The sequence below is a fragment of the Urocitellus parryii genome, chromosome Y (genome assembly GCF_045843805.1).
Source record: "Urocitellus parryii isolate mUroPar1 chromosome Y, mUroPar1.hap1, whole genome shotgun sequence".
Taxonomy (NCBI): domain Eukaryota; kingdom Metazoa; phylum Chordata; class Mammalia; order Rodentia; family Sciuridae; genus Urocitellus; species Urocitellus parryii.
The window spans coordinates 66547822-66566739 of NC_135548.1; positions in this window are offsets into that span (position 1 = coordinate 66547822).

The following is an 18918-nucleotide window of genomic DNA, read 5'->3' on the forward strand; positions in this document are numbered from 1 at the left end:
GCCCTGGCCATGGCACCAGGGCTGCTGGGCAGCAGAAGCCTCCACAGCCCTGCAGGGAGCCTGGAGCACAGCTCTGCCTAACCATGCTCAGCCCTGGACAGATGCACATGAGTTCCCATCACAGGCTCGAGTGTGACAGTCCCAGGTGCATGCCTGTCATGCCAGCCACCAGGGAGGCTGAGGCAAGAGGAACGTTTGAGGTCAGCCTTGGCAACTTAGACCCCGAGGCAAAGGGGAAATACTTTTACAGGGGTCTCTGAGGGTGTAGCTCAGGTAGGTCACTTGCCTCACAGGCTCAAGGCCCTGGGTTCAATCCCCAGAACCCACGTACACACAAAAAGTGAACTTGGAATATTGTTTAAAATGATGGGTCAGGTACACACAAGGACTTCAATATGACCTCTCAGAGGAGCTCAATTTGAGATCAGACTGAACAAAAGACCACCTGGACCATTGACTCAGTGTCTGAAACCCTCTGTGAGCATGGGAAGCACTGCTGGCAAGACACCAGAGGGCCAAAGCACTTGTGCCCCCTGCAGGGGCGTCTCTTGTCTACCGCCAAAGACTGTTCCCCTCCTGGGGCAGCTGAGAGCAAGCTGGGCCTTGGAGCAAGGACTAGTGCTTTAGATATAGACTATGCAAGCAAGGGGCAATGTCTTTAATAAAACTAAAATTAAAAAGTCACATTGAAAAAATTTTAAAAAGAAGAAAATAAGGTCAAGTAGAGGAAGCCCATTTTCACAGGAAAAAATCCCCCAGTGAAAAGCATCAGAATAGATACCAAGAAAAATACCAACAAAAACAGTGTGCTCCCACTATGTATCTACTCAACATGCAAAAGTTAGAAAGCTAGATAATACAATCCTGGCCACAGGTAGAGCTATGCAGAAGAGCCACCTGACAGTGCTTAGTCAAAGAAGTAAACATGCACACTTTGACCTAGAAATTCCACCTGTGTGTAAACCAGGCGGTGCTTAAGCAGTTTCACAAGGGGACATGCACAGGGAAATTTATCCTCAGGTTCTTATAGAGTTGTCTGTGCTTACAGGGAGTTGATGGTTGTCAAGATGCCCACAGCTGCGAAAGTCAAAAGCTAAAAAAATAATAGATGCCAACCTGGATATATTAATAATCCCGTATCTATGATCACCTTCATAAGGTAGCTTCCCAACTTCTGTGTGGAAGTGTGTTTCTCCTTGGCCCTTACACTGTTGTGGAGACCACTAGGAGTTCAGCTTTGTGCAGGATCATCTGACCTGGACTTTTGGCAAGACCTGTACAGCCCTCACACATGCTCAGATGCTACAGGACTTTTCAGACCAGTCCAGACAACAGTAGGCATCCATTCATTGTCTGCACTCTACAGATTCCTAGATGCACGACATTCATTACCATCAAATGCAGAATTTTCATCAAAAACTAATATATATATCATTCCAATCTGAATCAAGAAAATCGGAAATATCCCCAAATCCATAGAGTGGATCCCCATTGTGATGCTACAAGTTGAAAATTCCACAGCTGACCTCATGGGATGGTTCACAGTCAAAAGACAGCTGCATGAAAAATATTACATGACCTTCCTGCTATGTGAAAAGTGGCATGTGAAGTACACATGCATGTCTTCCTCAGACATGGGTTCATTTGCAAGACACCTTGTGCAATTGAAAATACTCCAAAAGGGGAGAAATCAGAACCATGTCTCCAAAGTATTTCAGCAGAGACCAACTCCATCTGTCTATCTATCTCTCAGTGAGTGTGTGTGCTCTTGTGTGTGTTTGTGTGTCTTTGCTTGTGTTTGTACCATCACAGCTGATACTTCATTGCCCCCATTGGAAAACTGACTCAGATAATGCCATCTGCCAAACTCCTAAAAACCAAAGTTCTTGCTGATAGAATGAAACATTCCTTCCTGTTGGTTTGGATGTGTCCTCTAGGAATCACTGCTACATTTAGTATACTCAAATCATCACAGCAGATCAGGTAACAAAAACATATATATTTTAAAATAATTATAATATATTAATGGAAACAACAAATACAGGATAGAGTAACAACTGTGTTACTAAACAAGGTCAAGGACAATGGCAAACTATAGATTCAAACTTTGAAGAAAATAGTAATCAATGTAAATATTCCTGGGCTGCCTCAGCCCCGCCCAGGCACACAGCCCCAGAATGGTTTTGCAAGCATCCTCAGGAGGGCTGGAGCCTTCTTTGCAGGACGAGAGGGAGGTTGAGGCTCGATCCACCCATCATTCTTTTGGGAGAGACTCCTTTTCCTCAGCACAAAGTTGGATTTTTTGTGAGGATTCTTGGCATAAAATACGTTGGCCTCTGCTGGAATACTCAGCTCTGGGGAGAGAGGGGTGTACAAAAAGAAGGTGGCACTCAGGAGGTGCTCCCTAGGACACGCCAACATCTGAGAGCCTGTGCCAGAAAAGGCCAGAGCCACACACCTGAGAGCTCTCCAATTCAGCACCAATACCAACAAAGACAGCCTCCACAGTCCTCCCTGAGGAAGAACTAGGCAGAGCACTTCAACAGACCTAATGTCTGTTCCTACCGAAGGCTTTGGACTCCAGAATATCTCAGGTCCTCTTGCATCTGCCAAAGCACACCACTAGGGTTTGCATCTGAAATCTCCCACAAAAGGCTCCTGTGCCGAAGATTCAGTCCCCACATGAGCCATCTTCATAGGTGGGTTTGGAGGGAAGCACTGGATGGTGAGTGCTCTGATGTCAACATGAAATTCTCATTCAAGATGAATACACTACTGGGGGGTGGGAGGGACTGGAAGAAAGGTTGAGCATGGTTGGAGTAAGACCTAAACAGGGTTGTGCCATGGGCAACAGTACCTTGTTCCTGTTGGCTCCACTGAATCCTCATTCTCCAAGGAGAGGTCCTCCCTCTCCATCTTTCTCTCTCTCCCTCTCTGCCAGCCTCGTTCTCTCTCTCCCAGTCTATGCCTTTGTGGCAAGGGCTGAGGAGCTCTCCACTGCCACACACTAGAGCTTTATGGACAGCCTCAGTGCACAACCAAAGAGAAAGCTATGAAACCCAGAGAAAAAAGGCCTAGGATTCCTCCTCTGAGTTATTTTCCTCAAGTATGGCCACAGTGAGGACAGGCTGACCAGCACGGATACCACATTAGAGCCATGCTTCTGCGTTGGTGGAGCCCGCCTCCATGTGAACCAGGCTTCTGAGAATGGAGGCCACATTCCAAATACTGCCCTACTGAGAACAATGGTTCCAAAGACCAGCAAAGGGACTGCTTCCCTCCAACATGGTGTATGGCCCAGTGGTGCCATGACCCCGAGTGGGGGAATACAACAGCCGCTTCTCCTTCCTCTGAACATGTGTTTCCTGTCGCCCTCCTCTAACCTAGAGCCTGTTCTCCATCCCTTCTGGGTTGGATGTGGAGATCTCTGCTATGAATTTCTTAGGCTACCAAGGCCCCAGACAGACTTCCTCTTCCATAGACTCTACTAACCTAACAGTAGGTTAAGATAGGAGACAAGTGATCCTAGAACTCATAGGGATGGTGGTCTTCAGGGTACATAGGCTGGGATAATGGCTGCTGTGGTGTTTGGCTCACAAAAACCAACCAACCAACCAACGAAAAAGCGCTGGCATTATTATCAGATGAGCTCTGTGGCTACGTGCTCAGGAAGCCCTCATCTGACTTTAGTTAGGGATCACAACCTGGCTATTGTGATCACTCCTTGCCTAGTGGACTCAGGTGCGTAAGACCATGGAATTTATGCAAAAACAGATGATTCAGGCTGTCTCCCAGGCTGTGTTTTCTTCCCAATTTCATCCTGTTACTGCTTGCTAGAATCCTGGCAATGCTCTGCCCAGGCAGTGGTTTTTTGGTCACACAGAAGGCTTTCAATAGTACTGCTTCAGTCCACAAAATGCCAGTTCCCTCTTTAGCCCATGCATTCCCATGTTCCTTTGAAACCACTCCTATCCCAGACCATGAAAACATACTGCTCCTGGAGAGAGGCTTTCCTCCTCACTCCTCAAAGATGTCAGCTTTGGATGCCTGTTCATGTCCAGGGGAGGGCACCTGGTGGGGAGCCGCAATATCCACCGGGGTATACCATTGGACCTCAAGACCTTCCACCAGCAGAAGTGCAGTTGGCTTTGTGCACGAACCCAACACACCTGTTGGAGTGTTCTTGGGGGTCAGAGACTACTCTTTGTTGCTAAGAGTTGACCTGAGTCCACATCCTGACCCTTGCTCTCTGCTATCTGATTGTCTCACTTACTCTGACGGCGAGAGATGATTTGGCCCAGCTCATAATCCTCTGGATTCTCCTCAGTAAGGAAGTGTAGGTCGAGGGCGCTGCGGATGACGACAGGAGCCCTATCGTGGCAGGTCACCTGGAGCAGCATGGGAGACAGGCCTTCAGGAAATGGGCCTTGAAGTGACTACTCAAGGACAGTGGGCAGGGGCATTCTGGAGGCACCTCCACTCTAAATACAAGGGCAACATCCATGACCCTACTACCCGAGGCTGACCTCCTGCTCATCGTGTGGGCTCTTCCCACAGGCTACTAGCCCAATCCTTGTACATAGGACTTCCTGGGCCTGCCATTGCTCTTTGTGGAGCTGCACTCCTCTCGGAGTGAAAGGACCCCACTACCTGCATACAGATGCAATCTCATCCCACAAGTTGGGAGGAATGGGACAATAGCCTCCAAGATCCCAGGTCTGCCCGAGGATGCAGGCGGCATTGGGAATGGCCTAGGCACAAAACCTAGAGGCTTTGGTCTGGATTGCCAGGGCCAAAAACAGACCCAGGAACATGACCACACACAGGAGAGCTGAAAGATAGCCACGAGAGCTCCTGGCCTCCAGAGGCTCAGTGCTGGCTGGGATGTAGGAGGGCACCTCATCCGGCAAGGGTGGTCATTGGGTTACCTGGACATTTAGTGTGCTTGCTCCACATCCATATCGACTCTGCAGAGAGACTCTCTCAGCTCCTTGTTCAAGGAACATGGAGAACCTCACACTGCTGTCCTCCTCCATAGACGTCAGCATCCCATACAAGGGAACCTGCAACCTAGTTCCTGTCCTATTCTCATCTGTCACCCATACCTGTCCCTGCCCTTCTGGACTGCATGCTGCCACCTGACACACAGACTCCCTCAGACATGGCAGTGGACAAGCTGCTGCACTCGCTCATCTCAGCTCCAGCCCTTCACACTGACCTCTCCCTTCTTGATTCCCATCTATCCTCCTGATCATCCAGAAGCTCCAAATTCAAGAGGGCATGAGTAGTCCATGGTATTGGACCAGTGTCTGCTCCCCACCCAGGTGTAAGCACCACGGGACACCCCTGCTCCCAGGCTTACCAGAACACTCTTGGCCATCTCTGGACTTTGTGTTTCTAAGTGGACACGAATTAAGCAGGTGTCTCCCACCTGCTTGTGGGAAAGCGGCCTGGAGGACTTGCAGGTTGATTCTGAGAACTGTGGGGGATGGAACATCAGCAAACCCAGAAACAGAAAGCCACCCGAGACTGTCAGTTGGCTCTTTGGGCTTCCAGCAAATATGTCCAGGTGCTGAGGCTTCTTATTTCCTCAGGTCGGAGTGGAATGGCAGCACATGCACAGCTTGAATAAGGTAGGTGTTTACCTCCTTTCCCTTGACCTGGGGGCGTTTCCTCACCATGAAATATTGTATTCCCAGATTCATGGACAGACACACGAGTGAGTGGTCAGAGACCTTGATTTCTGCAGAGCGAAGTGGAGAGAATTGTTAGGTGGCACTCAAGGATTATACCACAAAACACCCACAACCCCTGAGAGTCTCCGCCAGGCCCATCACACTTTGGTATTTTGGGGCCAAGGCCCACTTTCTCTTGGCTGTCAGTTATCCTGAGCCCACTGTGGATCATGTCTCCCCACTGTCTGATTGTCCTACTTACTCTCATCCTCAGACATCATATACAGCAGCTCAAAGTTGTCCACATCCTCATGCTGCAACAAATTTTGGTCCAAGGCCCTGCGGATGAGGCTTGTCACCGTCTCCTGAAAGGTCACCTGGATCAGGGTGGGACAAATGTCATCAGAGAATGGCTTTTAGAAGAGCTACCCAGAAGACTGTGGTCAAACATTCAGGAGAAATCTCAGCTACATATACAAGGGCACAATCTTGTTATCCTGCTACCTGAGTGTGTCCTCCATATACCACCTGGGTTCTTGCAATGTGCTACTAGAACAATCCTGGTACAAATATCTGCCTGTACCTGCCATCTCCCCTCCCCCTGGGGAGCCACATTCCACTCATGTCAAAGGACCAAACTGCCTATGCACAGACACACTCTCATCTCACTGAGATGAGAGCAATGGGCCAGGGATCTGCGCACCAAGTGTGATCTGGGATGCAGGCTGCCTTTGTGGGTGCAAGAGGCAGATGCACTGAAAATTTGGGTCCTGACTGCCACGACACAAAACAGACTCAGATGCAAGAGTGTGCCCTTGAGTGCTTCATGATAGCTTTGAGAGGCCCTGGCCTCTGGAAGCTCGGTGCGGGTCTGGTTGTAATGATGTACTTGACTCAGCACTGGCAGTCACTGAACATGTCTCCTCTGCAGCTGGACACCTGCAGCATTAGCGTGTCTACTGCACATCCATAGAAATTCTGCCAAGAACCCCTTTAGCTCCGTATTTACATACATGCAAAGCCTAACATTCCGAAGCTTTGGCATGACCCCCCAGGTGATCCCGACCCCAAATTCCTACACCTAGTCATGCTAAGGAGGTTCTCTTCCCTGCCACCAGGAACACATCCCCTCCTACACATGTGACAAGTCACTGCCACATCCTCTGCTCCAACTTCACTCATTGAGAATACCAAGTTCTAGGCACTGCAGCCTGCACCCTGGACATATCTCTGCCTTCATCTGTCCACAGCACTTCCGTCTGCACTTCTGGCCTGCAAAACCCACAATACACAGGCCCACTCACCACTGAAGCTGGGCATGCTGATGCTCTCCCTCCTCAGGTCAAGCCCTTAAGACGGACCTCTCTCTTCTTTATTTGCCACCATAGCCCTGGGGTTGGCTGTGTCTCCTGCCTTCCACTGTGTGGACACCCAGGAGGCAGCCCTGCTGTCGGGCTTACCGGGATGCGCTTTGTCTCCCTCAGGCTCTGTCCCTCTAGGAGGACGTGAACAACGCGGCTGTCTTCCACCTGCTCGCTGGAGTGAAGCAGTGAGGAGCTGCTACTCACAGCTGCTGGGGTCCTGGATGCCACTGCCACAGAAGGTTCCAAGAACTGTGGGGGATGACAACATCAGCAAAGCCCAGCAACTGCACCCCACCCAGCCTGGCAGTTGGCTCTGTGGGCATTCTACAACATCCATCCAGAACCTGAGGTTCTTGTCCCCTTGGAGGATGTGGAGTGGCACCAGGAGTAAAGACTGAAGAAGGTGGCTGTTTTGGGAACAAGAGATCCAGCACCTGCTGGGTGGGGATGAAATCCCAGGAGATTAACCCCATGTTGCTGCTGAAATGTAGGTTCCTCCCACAAATGACAGGCAGGAGCTCATTCCTAAGCTGGTCCTGCCTGTAAGGTTCAAGGCTCTGAACACTGAAGGGCTCCTCCGTGTTCTGATCATTTTCACCCTGGGTTGGGACCAAGAATGGTGGGTTCAAAATGGAAATGGTGACAAACAGAAAAATGACTTGTGCCAATACACTAGAGTCAAAGCACAATGGGACAGTTCCCATCAGTACAAACACACACACACACACACACACACACACACACACACACACAGACAGAGTCAGAATAGGAGTCCTGGGCCATTCATCAGGGATCAGACTAGAGGGCCTGCTGGGCTCACCTGCCCTGTGCTACTCACTGTTACTCTTGAGCTCCTCTGCGACAATCGCCAGAGGCTCTGGCGTCTAAGATGAAGCCTCACCCAGTGTATCCACAAAAGGGCTAGTTGGCCCCCCTGAGATTCCTGGGAGCCTGAGGCTCGGCATTGTCTGCAACCACAGGAGAACATCCTTCTCCCTCCAGTGGCTCCAACCAAGTGAGCTCGGATGGCTTGGTCAGTGAAGTGGGTGCCTGGATACCAGGGTTCCATGTTCTGTTTGATCCATTGTCAAGGCAATGATGTCATTTCCTGTGCCCATACCTGAGCCTCTTTTCACATAAGACCACTTTCAACAGCCCTATGGGCTGCCGATTTCTCCTCCATGCCTACCCATCTCAGGTGCGCAGGTGTTCACCAACAACTACCCAAACATCCCCACCAGCATCTGCCCTGCTTGGTGCCACTAGAGTTCCAGCTTGGAGCCTTCAAAAATGCATTCACAACCAGTCCTTCCCTCTCAGCAGCTTTTGGACCCTGGTCCCATCATTGTGCAACTCATGGTGTGCCCAGTCTTTTCTGGAAAGTAGGGTAGCATCTAATCTCTAGGGTTTATTGTGTCTATTGGCCCATAACACCCTCTGTTCTCTCTGAAACCAGAGATGGGACTCACAGGTGGCTAAAGCACAAATGTAGAGATGGGATAATCACAAGAAAGGGAGAGACAAAGAATGCACCCTAACTCAATCAGGCCTGTGTCCCACACAGGGACATGGCCAATGTCCGTCCCATCGTGGCTGCAGTTCCCTCTCTACACCATGGCAAGTTGGAGGGGACTGAGATGCAGAGGCTGCTCCCCTCTGCCATACAACTTCCCAAGGCTTCTCCTAAGATTTCAAAAGGGCCAAGTGTGTCTAGTGTTGGGGTCTCAGAGAGACTCCGAGGTACCACAGCATCCTGCTGCCCAGAACCGGTTCACCCCTCACCTCAAGGGGGCTCAGCCTCTGGATTCATGGGAATTGAAGTGGGTACAGGTGATGGGATATCACCTCCAAGACTGAGTTATGCCAAGTCCATGACCCCTGTCTGCATCCCTGTCTCCAGCACCACTCCCCCCTCTCTCTTTCCTCCTCAGAGCAAATAAATCCATTTAGCAAGTGTGTCCTGTGATAAAGACATGACGGTCACCCATCCTCTCATTACAAAAACACTGAGGCTCAGCCAACATGGATCCTACAGGGAACACAGGCATAAACTCAGACTCCGATCCTCCCAGCCGAGCCTCAGTGGAGCCTGGACTCCCAGCCTCCTGAGTCAAGGAAACAGAGGTTCCTAGCCGAGCCACCTTGGATGCAGCCGCACACAAACTGAACTCATCAATGCCCCTTGCTCTCAGTTGTGAGTAAGAGGGGAAGTGGTGTTTCACAACCCTGGACATCAAGTGCAGTCTCCAGGCTTTGGGGTGTGCCCTGGCCTCTGTCTATCTGCCCAGGCTCTCCAACCCACACTGGCCTCTTACCCAACCTCCTCCTAGGGCCAAACTCAATCCTGCCTCTCAATTTCTGCTGCCTTCCCCAAAACACTGCTCCCCAAAATGAGCAGGGCTGGCTCTCGGTTATCATGCTGGTGCCAGCAGCAATGCCACCCCACTGACATAATTCTGAGTCCCAACCTAGGCACTCCAGCTGTCTTTGCCACACCTGGCCTGTTTGGGCTCTGGCTCTTGCTCTTTTCTTTCATGTGCATGTGTTTTGAGGTTTTGAGTTTCTCCCACTGCAGAACTGCAGCTGTGGCAGGGTAGAGCTCATGAGGGTGACATTCTGAGCCACATCCAATCCCATCAGGACTGTTCACTGGGGTGACTGCTGGAACACAGTGATGAGTGAACACATGGGAGGTGGTTGGACCCACCTTGCCTCTGAGTGGCTTCCTTTCAGGACAGGAATGTAGGCATGGGAGCCCCTGGCGTGGGATGCTTTGCACAAGGTGTGACCATGGGCTCTCTTTCCTGGCAAAAATGGCTCCACTCAGCATGGAGAGCACTGTCATTCCTGGTGGCTAACAACAGCCCTGGACCCCAGAAAGGAACCCACACTCAAGATTAACGTCTGAGTGTGCGTGTCCTCGAGGAAATGAGGTCTCCTGATCCCAGGTGCAAAGGGGTAAGTCCTCTAACTCCAGGGGCCATGAAGGGACATCTGAGTTTCCCTTGTCCTTCTTTCCCTCTCTAACTAACCACAGTTAGGACCCTGGCCTCATTCCCCAGTGAGGATCATTAGGCTCCATAAAGGACAGTCTCTAAGATGCTCAGTGGACCAACACCCTCTGCACAACCCATAACCCTATTCACCCAAGAGGCAAGAGGATTTCTATTCAGGAAAACCAGGAAAGGGAGAGCCTTTCTCAAGGACACAAGGACATTAGTGAGTGAGGGAGTGATTAATGGATGGAGAACTATTTCCAACACCAACTTCCAGGAGCATATATGGCCCCCTGGAGAATTCTGCAGTGTGTTGGTGATTAAGGAGAACGTGTGAATTCAGGGGTCACTAGGTCCTCTCAGCCATAAGGAGGGAAACTGCCATAAAGGAACTAGGACAAGGGTGCGAGGAATGCTCACTGGTGGGAGATCGGAAGGAAGGAAAGTGTACTCATTAGAAAAGTGTCGCCTGAAAATTCTTAGCCAGCCAAAAGTCGTGCGAACTTGTGTGGGAAAAGAGTCTTTGCACAGTGATGAAGCTAAGAGCTCACATGATGGAACACAGCATCAACTGGGACCAAATCCAATATCTGATATTCTTGTAGGAAGAGGAGAGTCTGGACCCAGATACCAGGGAGACTGGGGGATACCGGATATGTGAGGTTGGAGCCAGGGCGGGATGCCCATATGGGAAAGACAGATCGTGGGCAGCAATAGGAGAGTGGGCAAGGGCTGGGAGAGTTGGGGAGACAGTCCCCTTGAAACCTGGGAGGGGTTATGGCACTGGGACAGCCCAACACCTACTGTGTTGAGCCTCTGGAGCTCAACGGAAGACACTTCCTCTGTTGTCGGCCACCCAGTTAACAGAGTTTGGTTGCAGCAGCCTAGGACCCAGCTGAAGGTCTGAGCATGTTGGCCATGCAGGTTGGATCTGGACCACAGACACCCTCATCAGAGATTGTAGGGTCTCAGCCCTGAGGCAAGACAGGCACTAAGTCAGGCCAGGTGGGGAAACGGATAGGCACACACTCTGGGGGCTGGTGCCTGTGTTACTGGGAGCACTTCTGATCGCAATTCCCTGATCTGCTGCCAACACAGGCTACAGAGGAGGGTACAGAAACACAGACCACGGATCTGCCCCACTCAGTGGGCCCAGGCCAACACCACACCCAGCAGCCTCGTGCCATACCCAATGAGTCTCGAAGCGGCCCCCTCTTCCCATCCCGAGAGCTCTTCCCTTCCTCATGTGCCAATAGCTCCCTACTGTCACTGGCAATATCTACTCTGTGAGATGTCAACATCCGTGGGTACTGTTCTCTCATCTCAGGACAGTGTGGTCCCACACACCCTGGTGAAATGGGCCACCTGGAGGCTGGACCTGGAGGTTGTTGAGGCTGAATGGCAGCGGTGGTCCTCTGGCACTTAATATTATTTAAGTTAAAAAAAAAAAAAAACAAAAAAAACAAAAAACGGGTCTTGGTGCTCAAAAATGTTTGATTTGCATATTCTCATCCCCTAACCCCAATATTTTCATTATTTCCTCACATATGAAATCTTACTAGCATAAAGGTAATTTCGTATTAAACAAAGTGGATTGAAATAACATTGGTAAAAATAATCAATCACCATACTTTCAATTTTTGTTCTGCTTTCCTATTAGAAACCACTTGGATACAAGAGAACAGAGGACAGACTCATGGAAATGCTTGAAATGACAAGAAGCTCCCACTCAAGCTCAGCATTCAGTCCTGGACAGGGTAAGACCAGGCCACTTTGACATCTGTGCCAAAGAGTCTACCAGACAGAATCCTCTGACTGATCCCTGACTGAGCCATAGGAACTGGCTAGAAAAGCCTTCACATCCTCAATACATTCTTCACGTCAGAATACTTGACAACCATTGATATCCATCTCTCGTTAACTTGCTCCCCAGCCAACCATTCTTCAACAAATTCAAAGGAGTAACTCATGCAAGCACACAGAAAGGGGTGTTCACTACACACATCCATGTGCGAAAAAGACAACTGGTATTTCTTGTTTGGGCTATTTCAAATGAAATCCCTTCTGCATGACCTCCACAAACCAAAGGAAAATATTTGTGAAATTCCCACGTAGAAGACAAGATACACTTGCCAAGGAGGCAGTGGCAAGAATTTTGACACTCCAAATGTAGAGTGTGTGTTTAGGAAGCAGTCACAGTTTCCATGAGAGAGTCCCATGAAATCAATTAGGAAGATCCATGCTCTAGCCCTACCATGCAAGTGATGTGACTCGAAAGAGTCACTTAGTCTTAGTAACCATCATCACTAACAACTAAGTCAATGAATAAAGGTCCTCAGGTGCCAAGCTACAAAATGTGGGATGAGCATGGATGAGGATGGGTGGGAGAAGTCTCCAACTCTAACACAATTAGGGAAGGATGTGCTGACCTCAAGTGGCTGGGGGGCTGGGATCCTGCCACAGAGGGGGATTCCAAACCTCACATCCCCTGACCCAGGCCAGAAGACCAGGTAGAGTCCAAGGACCCTGGGGTGGCCCAATGGCAATAAAGGTCAAAAGGAACTAGGGATCTGCCTGGTCCCTCAATCCCCTACTCTGAGCAGGGCTGCATGACGAGGCCAGAGGCCATCCACAGCAATCTGCCTTTACAGGAAAACAGGGACTGCAGGCTGCCTCTGGCTCACTGAATCAGGGTGGTGTTTTCATAAAGCAAGACCACTTCCTCACATTTGACCAGCAGCTCATGTGTTGACAGCACAATGACTGACTTGACTCAGGCCCTGATGAATGAAATAGAAAATTCATAGCAAACCCATCTTTAGCTCTTCCACATCATCAGGGGCTCTGATTCAATTCCGTCCAGAAAGGTGTCTGAAATGATTTCTAAACATGCTGGGGACTCACCTCTGTGTGGAACTTTTCAGGAAAAAGGGGATCAAATCTCATGAAGCAACTCTTCTCTCTTCTAGCCCATGGGCAATGCAAGGAACCTGCATGATACCAGAGGCTCACTTCTCTCTTCTCATGTCTTCTGGAAAGGATTCGTTAATGCTTCCTGCAAGGTGAAGCAGAAGCCTGCATCCCCAGCTGCACAGAAGTGTTTTAGGGCAGTGTCTCCCTTAAAACCCAAAAATAAAAAAACAGGTCATTCAACAGGCACATGGATTCGAGTACATGTTCAATGATCCCTCCTCCCTGGAGCCTTCCACATGCCCATCTTCCACATTCACAGAGCAATGCTTGGCCATTCTCAAGACCAGGAGACCATGATGCTCCTCACCAGGAAGTCAATAAGGAACATGAAGAGAGCAGCATGGATTGCAGAAGGTGGCACATCAAGGATCTTCAGCTCTGCTGCTAGAACACAAGAGCTTAACTTCAGTATTGACTTTTTGCCAACTACCAAGTACGATAGCAGTGTCAAGCCCAATATGCAGATATGCAAGTAGTAGGTGACACCCCGCATCCATTCACAAAAGTGGGCAACATCTGCATCAGAACAAGGAAGTATCTTACCCTTACTCATAAAAATCATCAGAAACAAAATAAAATGGATGCAAGACTTCTCATTTCACTATTAGGTAGCTGTTGGAATTCCCTATTAAATAATACCTCCTCCAAAATAAAAAGTATCTCAGACATGTGTCAACTATTCAATGGATGACATTTTAAAAACTATGGACTTTACTTAATATTTATGTATGCTATATCCCTGCCTAAGGCTCTATGAGAAAGGAGCACATAGAATTGGATCTTTGAAAATCTCACATTTGCTGATAAATATTACTGCTGATCTCAGGCATGGCGAAGTGAAAAGTGGGACTTTGGATATTCCAAGAATGCTATGTTGTGGGATTGGTGTCCCTGATTCATACATAGCAAATGGTTTCTATGAAATCCAGTGAGGGAGCAGGAGTAACGAAGCTGATTGCACAGATGACCTCAGGGAATACTGACAGATAGGCCAAATGAAAAATATGCTCCAGCTAACCATTGGTATTTGGGCTTCTGATCCCAGTCCTGTTTTTAAAAAAGGTGCAGACAGGCAGTGTTCATTAAAAACTGTCTACCATGTAAAAGTGGGTAATTTAAATGGCATCTAGTTACACATCTGATAGAATGGTCGGGCAACATATGAATTTCATTCTAACAACAACAACAACAACAAAACATAGAAAATGAGACATAAAGATAAAACCTTGTCTTCACCAGGATGCCTAAAAATAGGTTTTATTTGGCTCATGCCAATAAATATCTTTCAATAGAATTTCTGATTTCTGAATGAATCCATTCAACTTCATACTGCACAGATCACAAGGTTTTCTTTACAGAATATTCTCTTCTTCTTCTTAAAGCCTCACATAGAAAATGTCTCACAGGACATAGGAGGGCTAAAGTTTGAAGGCATCTAATTGTACTCTAAAACAATTATGAACCTATTCGATCCATTATTAATAAATATCACCACTTTACCACTTGAACCAAATCACAGAAAATTGGAAACAGATGATCATTGGCTTTGATACCTTTACTTCTGTTTCATTACTCAGAGTCGATCAACTCTATACTTCAAGTGACACAGATTTATTACAGAATGCCTAAGATCCTAAGGATCTATTTTAGCTCAGCCCATGGTATTGCTTCATTATTTTATTATTTTGTAAGTAATAAAATATAACTTCATGTTGGATGATATATTCAAGCCATGAATATATCATCCAACATTGTTCTTCCCAAAATATTAGCCCAATTTCTGTGCGCCCTCACTTAATGTTCAGGAATTTTACTAATTGTTTGAAGGTTCTAGAGGACCTGTTAGACTCCTAATGGACAAACCATACAACATACTCCAGAGAACGGACGAGTGCCATAAGAAGAAAATAAGGTCAGCCTACAGCAATGGGCAGCTGCCTGCCCTCGGCTGGGAGGAGCCCTGGCCATGGCACCAGGGCTGCTGGGCAGCAGAAGCCTCCACAGCCCTGCAGGGAGCCTGGAGCACAGCTCTGCCTAACCATGCTCAGCCCTGGACAGATGCACATGAGTTCCCATCACAGGCTCGAGTGTGACAGTCCCAGGTGCATGCCTGTCATGCCAGCCACCAGGGAGGCTGAGGCAAGAGGAACGTTTGAGGTCAGCCTTGGCAACTTAGACCCCGAGGCAAAGGGGAAATACTTTTACAGGGGTCTCTGAGGGTGTAGCTCAGGTAGGTCACTTGCCTCAGAGGCTCAAGGCCCTGGGTTCAATCCCCAGAACCCACGTACACACAAAAAGTGAACTTGGAATATTGTTTAAAATCATGGATCAGGTACACACAAGGACTTCAATATGACCTCTCAGAGGAGCTCAATTTGAGATCAGACTGAACAAAAGACCACCTGGACCATTGACTCAGTGTCTGAAACCCTCTGTGAGCATGGGAAGCACTGCTGGCAAGACACCAGAGGGCCAAAGCACTTGTGCCCCCTGCAGGGGCGTCTCTTGTCTACCGCCAAAGACTGTTCCCCTCCTGGGGCAGCTGAGAGCAAGCTGGGCCTTGGAGCAAGGACTAGTGCTTTAGATATAGACTATGCAAGCAAGGGGCAATGTCTTTAATAAAACTAAAATTAAAAAGTCACATTGAAATAATTTTAAAAAGAAGAAAATAAGGTCAAGTAGAGGAAGCCCATTTTCACAGGAAAAAATCCCCCAGTGAAAAGCATCAGAATAGATACCAAGAAAAATACCAACAAAAACAGTGTGCTCCCACTATGTATCTACTCAACATGCAAAAGTTAGAAAGCTAGATAATACAATCCTGGCCACAGGTAGAGCTATGCAGAAGAGCCACCTGGCAGTGCTTAGTCAAAGAAGTAAACATGCACACTTTGACCTAGAAATTCCACCTGTGTGTAAACCAGGCGGTGCTTAAGCAGTTTCACAAGGGGACATGCACAGGGAAATTTATCCTCAGGTTCTTATAGAGTTGTCTGTGCTTACAGGGAGTTGATGGTTGTCAAGATGCCCACAGCTGCGAAAGTCAAAAGCTAAAAAAATAATAGATGCCAACCTGGATATATTAATAATCCCGTATCTATGATCACCTTCATAAGGTAGCTTCCCAACTTCTGTGTGGAAGTGTGTTTCTCCTTGGCCCTTACACTGTTGTGGAGACCACTAGGAGTTCAGCTTTGTGCAGGATCATCTGACCTGGACTTTTGGCAAGACCTGTACAGCCCTCACACATGCTCAGATGCTACAGGACTTTTCAGACCAGTCCAGACAACAGTAGGCATCCATTCATTGTCTGCACTCTACAGATTCCTAGATGCACGACATTCATTACCATCAAATGCAGAATTTTCATCAAAAACTAATATATATATCATTCCAATCTGAATCAAGAAAATCGGAAATATCCCCAAATCCAAAGAGTGGATCCCCATTGTGATGCTACAAGTTGAAAATTCCACAGCTGACCTCATGGGATGGTTCACAGTCAAAAGACAGCTGCATGAAAAAGATTACATGACCTTCCTGCTATGTGAAAAGTGGCATGTGAAGTACACATGCATGTCTTCCTCAGACATGGGTTCATTTGCAAGACACCTTGTGCAATTGAAAATACTCCAAAAGGGGAGAAATCAGAACCATGTCTCCAAAGTATTTCAGCAGAGACCAACTCCATCTGTCTATCTATCTCTCAGTGAGTGTGTGTGCTCTTGTGTGTGTTTGTGTGTCTTTGTTTGTGTTTGTACCATCACAGCTGATATTTCATTGCCCCCATTGGAAAACTGACTCAGATAATGCCATCTGCCAAACTCCTAAAAACCAAAGTTCTTGCTGATAGAATGAAACATTCCTTCCTGTTGGTTTGGATGTGTCCTCTAGGAATCACTGCTACATTTAGTATACTCAAATCATCACAGCAGATCAGGTAACAAAAACATATATATTTTAAAATAATAATAATATATTAATGGAAACAACAAATACAGGATAGAGTAACAACTGTGTTACTAAACAAGGTCAAGGACAATGGCAAACTATAGATTCAAACTTTGAAGAAAATAGTAATCAATGTAAATATTCCTGGGCTGCCTCTGCCCCGCCCAGGCACACAGCAACAGAATGGTTTTGCAAGCATCCTCAGGAGGGCTGGAGCCTTCTTTGCAGGACGAGAGGGAGGTTGAGGCTCGATCCACCCATCATTCTTTTGGGAGAGGCTCCTTTTCCTCAGCACAAAGTTGGATTTTTTGTGAGGATTCTTGGCATCAAATACGTTGGCCTCTGCTGGAATCCTCAGCTCTGGGGAGAGAGGGGTGTACAAAAAGAAGGTGGCACTCAGGAGGTGCTCCCTAGGACACGCCAACATCTGAGAGCCTGTGCCAGAAAAGGCCAGAGCCACACACCTGAGAGCTCTCCAATTCAGCACCAATACCAACAAAGACAGCCTCCACAGTCCTCCCTGAGGAAGAACTAGGCAGAGCACTTCAACAGACCTAATGTCTGTTCCTACAGAAGGCTTTGGACTCCAGAATATCTCAGGTCCTCTTGCATCTGCCAAAGCACACCACTAGGGTTTGCATCTGAAATCTCCCACAAAAGGCTCCTGTGCCGAAGATTCAGTCCCCACATGAGTCATCTTCATAGGTGGGTTTGGAGGGAAGCATTGGATGGTGAGTGCTCTGATGTCAACATGAAATTCTCATTCAAGATGAATACACTACTGGGGGGTGGGAGGGACTGGAAGAAAGGTTGAGCATGGTTGGAGTAAGACCTAAATAGGGTTGTGCCCTGGGCAACCGTACCTTGTTCCTGTTGGCTCCACTGAATCCTCATTCTCCAAGGAGAGGTCCTCCCTCTCCATCTTTCTCTCTCTCCCTCTCTGCCAGCCTCGTTCTCTCTCTCCCAGTCTATGCCTTTGTGGCAAGGGCTGAGGAGCTCTCCACTGCCACACACTAGAGCTTTATGGACAGCCTCAGTGCACAACCAAAGAGAAAGCTATGAAACCCAGAGAAAAAAGGCCTAGGATTCCTCCTCTGAGTTATTTTCCTCAAGTATGGCCACAGTGAGGACAGGCTGACCAGCACGGATACCACGTTAGAGCCATGCTTCTGCGTTGGTGGAGCCCGCCTCCATGTGAACCAGGCTTCTGAGAATGGAGGCCACATTCCAAATACTGCCCTACTGAGAACAATGGTTCCAAAGACCAGCAAAGGGACTGCTTCCCTCCAACATGGTGTATGGCCCAGTGGTGCCATGACCCCGAGTGTGGGAATACAACAGCCGCTTCTCCTTCCTCTGAACATGTGTTTCCTGTCGCCCTCCTCTAACCTAGAGCCTGTTCTCCATCCCTTCTGGGTTGGATGTGGAGATCTCTGCTATGAATTTCTTAGGCTACCAAGGCCCCAGACAGACTTCCTCTTCCATAGACTCTACTAACCTAACAGTAGGTTAAGATAGGAGACAAGTGATCCTAGAACTCATAGGGATGGTGGTCTTCAGGGTACATAGGCTGGGATAATGGCTGCTGTGGTGTTTGGCTCACAAAAACCAACCAACCAACCAACGAAAAAGCGCTGGCATTATTATCAGATGAGCTCTGTGGCTACGTGCTCAGGAAGCCCTCATCTGACTTTAGTTAGGGATCACAACCTGGCTATTGTGATCACTCCTTGCCTAGTGGACTCAGGTGCGTAAGACCATGGAATTTATGCAAAAACAGATGATTCAGGCTGTCTCCCAGGCTGTGTTTTCTTCCCAATTTCATCCTGTTACTGCTTGCTAGAATCCTGGCAATGCTCTGCCCAGGCAGTGGTTTTTTGGTCACACAGAAGGCTTTCAATAGTACTGCTTCAGTCCACAAAATGCCAGTTCCCTCTTTAGCCCATGCATTCCCATGTT